This window comes from Mchenga conophoros, linkage group LG12 (assembly GCF_057382185.1).
Source record: "Mchenga conophoros isolate Kocher_MC1m ecotype Shallow Benthic linkage group LG12, M_conophoros_male_GT1.1, whole genome shotgun sequence".
Taxonomy (NCBI): domain Eukaryota; kingdom Metazoa; phylum Chordata; class Actinopteri; order Cichliformes; family Cichlidae; genus Mchenga; species Mchenga conophoros.
The window spans coordinates 13,869,950-13,877,959 of NC_140537.1; positions in this window are offsets into that span (position 1 = coordinate 13,869,950).

Consider the following 8,010-nt stretch of genomic DNA (forward strand, 5'->3'; position numbering starts at 1 on the left):
TCAACAGAGTCGAGAGAGCCGGGAACTTGTGAGGTGTGCATGTCCTGGTGAGCCTCCACCTTTTATAGGTGGGTGCAGCCTCGACTGTACAGAGACAGACCAGACCAGCTGCACCACACAGACACTTCAAACCTCATCAGAGGACAAAAAACATACACACACACACACACACACACACACTCATATTACCATTAAAAAAATAGGGTTCCTTTAAAATGTCAGAAGGAGGAAGGCACTAAGGCACCGCCTTCCGCCCCTCGACGCCCTCGCGGTGCCCCCTCCTTCTGACAGGAACTTCCTACAGACCAGGTATGAAGGATGCCTGAGTGGACATACAAAACTCACAAGTTCCTGGCTCTCACGGCTCCTATGCAGAGGGTTAGTCGAAGACGGAGGGGCATCGCGAGGGGCGTCGGGGGACGGGGGACTGTGCCTCACTGCCCTCCCCTTCTCCAAGAAACCCGTCTTCAACAGAGTCGAGAGAGCCGGGAACTTGTGAGGTGTGCATGTCCTGGTGAGCCTCCACCTTTTATAGGTGGGTGCAGCCTCGACTGTACAGAGACAGACCAGACCAGCTGCACCACACAGACACTTCAAACCTCATCAGAGGACAAAAAACACACACACACACACACACACACACACACACACACACACACACACACACACACACACACAGAGACACACACACACACATCTTACCATTAAAAAAATAGGGTTCCTTTACAATGTCAGAAGGAGGAAGGCACTAAGGCACCGCCTTCCGCCCCTCGACGCCCTCGCGGTGCCCCCTCCTTCTGACAGGAACTTCCTACAGACCAGGTATGAAGGATGCCTGAGTGGACATACAAAACTCACAAGTTCCTGGCTGCCCTCCCCTTCTCCAAGAAACCCGTCTTCAACAGAGTCGAGAGAGCCGGGAACTTGTGAGGTGTGCATGTCCTGGTGAGCCTCCACCTTTTATAGGTGGGTGCAGCCTCGACTGTACAGAGACAGACCAGACCAGCTGCACCACACAGACACTTCAAACCTAATCTGAGGACAAAAAACACATACATACATACACAAAGACACAAACACACACACACACACACACACACAGACACAAACATCTTACCATTTAAAAAAGTAGGGTTCCTTTACAATGTCAGAAGGAGGAAAGCACTAAGGCACCGCCTTCCGCCCCTCGACGCCCTCGCGGTGCCCCCTCCTTCTGACAGGAACTTCCTACAGACCAGGTATGAAGGATGCCTGAGTGGACATACAAAACTCACAAGTTCCTGGCTCTCACGGCTCCTATGCAGAGGGTTAGTCGAAGACGGAGGGGCATCGCGAGGGGCGTCGGGGGACGGGGGACTGTGCCTCACTGCCCTCCCCTTCTCCAAGAAACCCGTCTTCAACAGAGTCGAGAGAGCCGGGAACTTGTGAGGTGTGAATGTCCTGGTGAGCCTCCACCTTTTATAGGTGGGTGCAGCCTCGACTGTACAGAGACAGACCAGACCAGCTGCACCACACAGACACTTCAAACCTAATCTGAGTACAAAACACACACACACACACACACACACACACACAGAGACACAAACATCTTACCATTAAAAAAATTGGATTCCTTTACAATGTCAGAAGGAGGAAAGCACTAAGGCACCGCCTTCCGCCCCTCGACGCCCTCGCGGTGCCCCCTCCTTCTGACAGGAACTTCCTACAGACCAGGTATGAAGGATGCCTGAGTGGACATACAAAACTCACAAGTTCCTGGCTGCCCTCCCCTTCTCCAAGAAACCCGTCTTCAACAGAGTCGAGAGAGCCGGGAACTTGTGAGGTGTGCATGTCCTGGTGAGCCTCCACCTTTTATAGGTGGGTGCAGCCTCGACTGTACAGAGACAGACCAGACCAGCTGCACCACACAGACACTTCAAACCTAATCTGAGTACACACACACACACACACCCACACACACACACACACACACACACACACACACACTCATATTATCATTAAAAAAATAGGGTTCCTTTACAATGTCAGAAGGAGGAAGGCACTAAGGCACCGCCTTCCGCCCCTCGACGCCCTCGCGGTGCTCCCTCCTTCTGACAGGAACTTCCTACAGACCAGGTATGAAGGATGCCTGAGTGGACATACAAAACTCACAAGTTCCTGGCTCTCACGGCTCCTATGCAGAGGGTTAGTCGAAGACGGAGGGGCATCGCGAGGGGCGTCGGGGGACGGGGGACTGTGCCTCACTGCCTTCCCCTTCTCCAAGAAACCCGTCTTCAACAGAGTCGAGAGAGCCGGGAACTTGTGAGGTGTGCATGTCCTGGTGAGCCTCCACCTTTTATAGGTGGGTGCAGCCTCGACTGTACAGAGACAGACCAGACCAGCTGCACCACACAGACACTTCAAACCTCATCAGAGGACAAAAAACATACACACACACACACACACACACACACACACACACACCCACACACACACACACACACACACACACACACACACTCATATTATCATTAAAAAAATAGGGTTCCTTTACAATGTCAGAAGGAGGAAGGCACTAAGGCACCGCCTTCCGCCCCTCGACGCCCTCGCGGTGCCCCCTCCTTCTGACAGGAACTTCCTACAGACCAGGTATGAAGGATGCCTGAGTGGACATACAAAACTCACAAGTTCCTGGCTGCCCTCCCCTTCTCCAAGAAACCCGTCTTCAACAGAGTCGAGAGAGCCGGGAACTTGTGAGGTGTGCATGTCCTGGTGAGCCTCCACCTTTTATAGGTGGGTGCAGCCTCGACTGTACAGAGACAGACCAGACCATCTGCACCACACAGACACTTCAAACCTAATCTGAGGACAAAAAACACATACATACATACACACAGACACAAACACACACACACACACACACAGAGACACAAACATCTTACCATTAAAAAAATAGGGTTCCTTTACAATGTCAGAAGGAGGAAGGCACTAAGGCACCGCCTTCCGCCCCTCGACGCCCTCGCGGTGCCCCCTCCTTCTGACAGGAACTTCCTACAGACCAGGTATGAAGGATGCCTGAGTGGACATACAAAACTCACAAGTTCCTGGCTCTCACGGCTCCTATGCAGAGAGTTAGTCGAAGACGGAGGGGCATCGCGAGGGGCGTCGGGGGACGGGGGACTGTGCCTCACTGCCTTCCCCTTCTCCAAGAAACCCGTCTTCAACAGAGTCGAGAGAGCCGGGAACTTGTGAGGTGTGCATGTCCTGGTGAGCCTCCACCTTTTATAGGTGGGTGCAGCCTCGACTGTACAGAGACAGACCAGACCAGCTGCACCACACAGACACTTCAAACCTCATAAGAGGACAAAAAACATACACACACACACACACGCACACACACACACACACACACAGAGACACAAACATCTTACCATTAAAAAAATAGGGTTCCTTTACCATGTCAGAAGGAGGAAGGCACTAAGGCACCGCCTTCCGCCCCTCGACGCCCTCGCGGTGCCCCCTCCTTCTGACAGGAACTTCCTACAGACCAGGTATGAAGGATGCCTGAGTGGACATACAAAACTCACAAGTTCCTGGCTCTCACGGCTCCTATGCAGAGGGTTAGTCGAAGACGGAGGGGCATCGCGAGGGGCGTCGGGGGACGGGGGACTGTGCCTCACTGCCCTCCCCTTCTCCAAGAAACCCGTCTTCAACAGAGTCGAGAGAGCCGGGAACTTGTGAGGTGTGTATGTCCTGGTGAGCCTCCACCTTTTATAGGTGGGTGCAGCCTCGACTGTACAGAGACAGACCAGACCAGCTGCACCACACAGACACTTCAAACCTAATCTGAGTACAAAACACACACACACACACACACACACACACACACAGAGACACAAACATCTTACCATTAAAAAAAATAGGGTTCCTTTACAATGTCAGAAGGAGGAAGGCACTAAGGCACCGCCTTCCGCCCCTCGACGCCCTCGCGGTGCCCCCTCCTTCTGACAGGAACTTCCTACAGACCAGGTATGAAGGATGCCTGAGTGGACATACAAAACTCACAAGTTCCTGGCTCTCACGGCTCCTATGCAGAGGGTTAGTCGAAGACGGAGGGGCATCGCGAGGGGCGTCGGGGGACGGGGGACTGTGCCTCACTGCCCTCCCCTTCTCCAAGAAACCCGTCTTCAACAGAGTCGAGAGAGCCGGGAACTTGTGAGGTGTGCATGTCCTGGTGAGCCTCCACCTTTTATAGGTGGGTGCAGCCTCGACTGTACAGAGACAGACCAGACCAGCTGCACCACACAGACACTTCAAACCTAATCTGAGTACAAAACACACACACACACACACACACACACACACACACACACAGAGACACAAACATCTTACCATTAAAAAAATAGGGTTCCTTTACAATGTCAGAAGGAGGAAGGCACTAAGGCACCGCCTTCCGCCCCTCGACGCCCTCGCGGTGCCCCCTCCTTCTGACAGGAACTTCCTACAGACCAGGTATGAAGGATGCCTGAGTGGACATACAAAACTCACAAGTTCCTGGCTCTCACGGCTCCTATGCAGAGGGTTAGTCGAAGACGGAGGGGCATCGCGAGGGGCGTCGGGGGACGGGGGACTGTGCCTCATTGCCCTCCCCTTCTCCAAGAAACCCGTCTTCAACAGAGTCGAGAGAGCCGGGAACTTGTGAGGTGTGCATGTCCTGGTGAGCCTCCACCTTTTATAGGTGGGTGCAGCCTCGACTGTACAGAGACAGACCAGACCAGCTGCACCACACAGACACTTCAAACCTAATCTGAGTACAAAACACACACACACACACACACACACACACACACACACACACACAGAGACACAAACATCTTACCATTAAAAAAATAGGGTTCCTTTACAATGTCAGAAGGAGGAAGGCACTAAGGCACCGCCTTCCGCCCCTCGACGCCCTCGCGGTGCCCCCTCCTTCTGACAGGAACTTCCTACAGACCAGGTATGAAGGATGCCTGAGTGGACATACAAAACTCACAAGTTCCTGGCTCTCACGGCTCCTATGCAGAGGGTTAGTCGAAGACGGAGGGGCATCGCGAGGGGCGTCGGGGGACGGGGGACTGTGCCTCACTGCCCTCCCCTTCTCCAAGAAACCCGTCTTCAACAGAGTCGAGAGAGCCGGGAACTTGTGAGGTGTGCATGTCCTGGTGAGCCTCCACCTTTTATAGGTGGGTGCAGCCTCGACTGTACAGAGACAGACCAGACCAGCTGCACCACACAGACACTTCAAACCTAATCTGAGTACAAAACACACACACACACACACACACACACACACACATCTTACCATTAAAAAAATAGGGTTCCTTTACAATGTCAGAAGGAGGAAGGCACTAAGGCACCGCCTTCCGCCCCTCGACGCCCTCGCGGTGCCCCCTCCTTCTGACAGGAACTTCCTACAGACCAGGTATGAAGGATGCCTGAGTGGACATACAAAACTCACAAGTTCCTGGCTCTCACGGCTCCTATGCAGAGGGTTAGTCGAAGACGGAGGGGCATCGCGAGGGGCGTCGGGGGACGGGGGACTGTGCCTCACTGCCCTCCCCTTCTCCAAGAAACCCGTCTTCAACAGAGTCGAGAGAGCCGGGAACTTGTGAGGTGTGCATGTCCTGGTGAGCCTCCACCTTTTATAGGTGGGTGCAGCCTCGACTGTACAGAGACAGACCAGACCAGCTGCACCACACAGACACTTCAAACCTAATCTGAGTACAAAACACACACACACACACACACACACACACACACACACACACACACACACACAGAGACACAAACATCTTACCATTAAAAAAATTGGGTTCCTTTACAATGTCAGAAGGAGGAAAGCACTAAGGCACCGCCTTCCGCCCCTCGACGCCCTCGCGGTGCCCCCTCCTTCTGACAGGAACTTCCTACAGACCAGGTATGAAGGATGCCTGAGTGGACATACAAAACTCACAAGTTCCTGGCTGCCCTCCCCTTCTCCAAGAAACCCGTCTTCAACAGAGTCAAGAGAGCCGGGAACTTGTGAGGTGTGCATGTCCTGGTGAGCCTCCACCTTTTATAGGTGGGTGCAGCCTCGACTGTACAGAGACAGACCAGACCAGCTGCACCACACAGACACTTCAAACCTAATCTGAGTACACACACACACACACACACACACACACACACACACACACACACACACACACATCTTACCATTAAAAAAATAGGGTTCCTTTACAATGTCAGAAGGAGGAAGGCACTAAGGCACCGCCTTCCGCCCCTCGACGCCCTCGCGGTGCCCCCTCCTTCTGACAGGAACTTCCTACAGACCAGGTATGAAGGATGCCTGAGTGGACATACAAAACTCACTAGTTCCTGGCTCTCACGGCTCCTATGCAGAGGGTTAGTCGAAGACGGAGGGGCATCGCGAGGGGCGTCGGGGGACGGGGGACTGTGCCTCACTGCCTTCCCCTTCTCCAAGAAACCCGTCTTCAACAGAGTCGAGAGAGCCGGGAACTTGTGAGGTGTGCATGTCCTGGTGAGCCTCCACCTTTTATAGGTGGGTGCAGCCTCGACTGTACAGAGACAGACCAGACCAGCTGCACCACACAGACACTTCAAACCTAATCTGAGTACAAAACACACACACACACACACACACACACACACACACACACACACACACAGAGACACAAACATCTTACCATTAAAAAAAATAGGGTTCCTTTACAATGTCAGAAGGAGGAAGGCACTAAGGCACCGCCTTCCGCCCCTCGACGCCCTCGCGGTGCCCCCTCCTTCTGACAGGAACTTCCTACAGACCAGGTATGAAGGATGCCTGAGTGGACATACAAAACTCACAAGTTCCTGGCTCTCACGGCTCCTATGCAGAGGGTTAGTCGAAGACGGAGGGGCATCGCGAGGGGCGTCGGGGGACGGGGGACTGTGCCTCACTGCCCTCCCCTTCTCCAAGAAACCCGTCTTCAACAGAGTCGAGAGAGCCGGGAACTTGTGAGGTGTGCATGTCCTGGTGAGCCTCCACCTTTTATAGGTGGGTGCAGCCTCGACTGTACAGAGACAGACCAGACCAGCTGCACCACACAGACACTTCAAACCTAATCTGAGTACAAAACACACACACACACACATACACACACACACACACACACACACACACACACACACAGATACAAACACATCTTACCATTAAAAAAATTGGGTTCCTTTACAATGTCAGAAGGAGGAAAGCACTAAGGCACCGCCTTCCGCCCCTCGACGCCCTCGCGGTGCCCCCTCCTTCTGACAGGAACTTCCTACAGACCAGGTATGAAGGATGCCTGAGTGGACATACAAAACTCACAAGTTCCTGGCTCTCACGGCTCCTATGCAGAGGGTTAGTCGAAGACGGAGGGGCATCGCGAGGGGCGTCGGGGGACGGGGGACTGTGCCTCATTGCCCTCCCCTTCTCCAAGAAACCCGTCTTCAACAGAGTCGAGAGAGCCGGGAACTTGTGAGGTGTGCATGTCCTGGTGAGCCTCCACCTTTTATAGGTGGGTGCAGCCTCGACTGTACAGAGACAGACCAGACCAGCTGCACCACACAGACACTTCAAACCTAATCTGAGTACAAAACACACACACACACACACACACACACACACACACACACACACACACACAGAGAGACACAAACATCTTACCATTAAAAAAAATAGGGTTCCTTTACAATGTCAGAAGGAGGAAGGCACTAAGGCACCGCCTTCCACCCCTCGACACCCTCGCGGTGCCCCCTCCTTCTGACAGGAACTTCCTACAGACCAGGTATGAAGGATGCCTGAGTGGACATACAAAACTCACAAGTTCCTGGCTCTCACGGCTCCTATGCAGAGGGTTAGTCGAAGACGGAGGGGCATCGCGAGGGGCGTCGGGGGACGGGGGACTGTGCCTCACTGCCCTCCCCTTCTCCAAGAAACCCGTCTTCAACAGAGTTGAGAGAGCCGGGAACTTG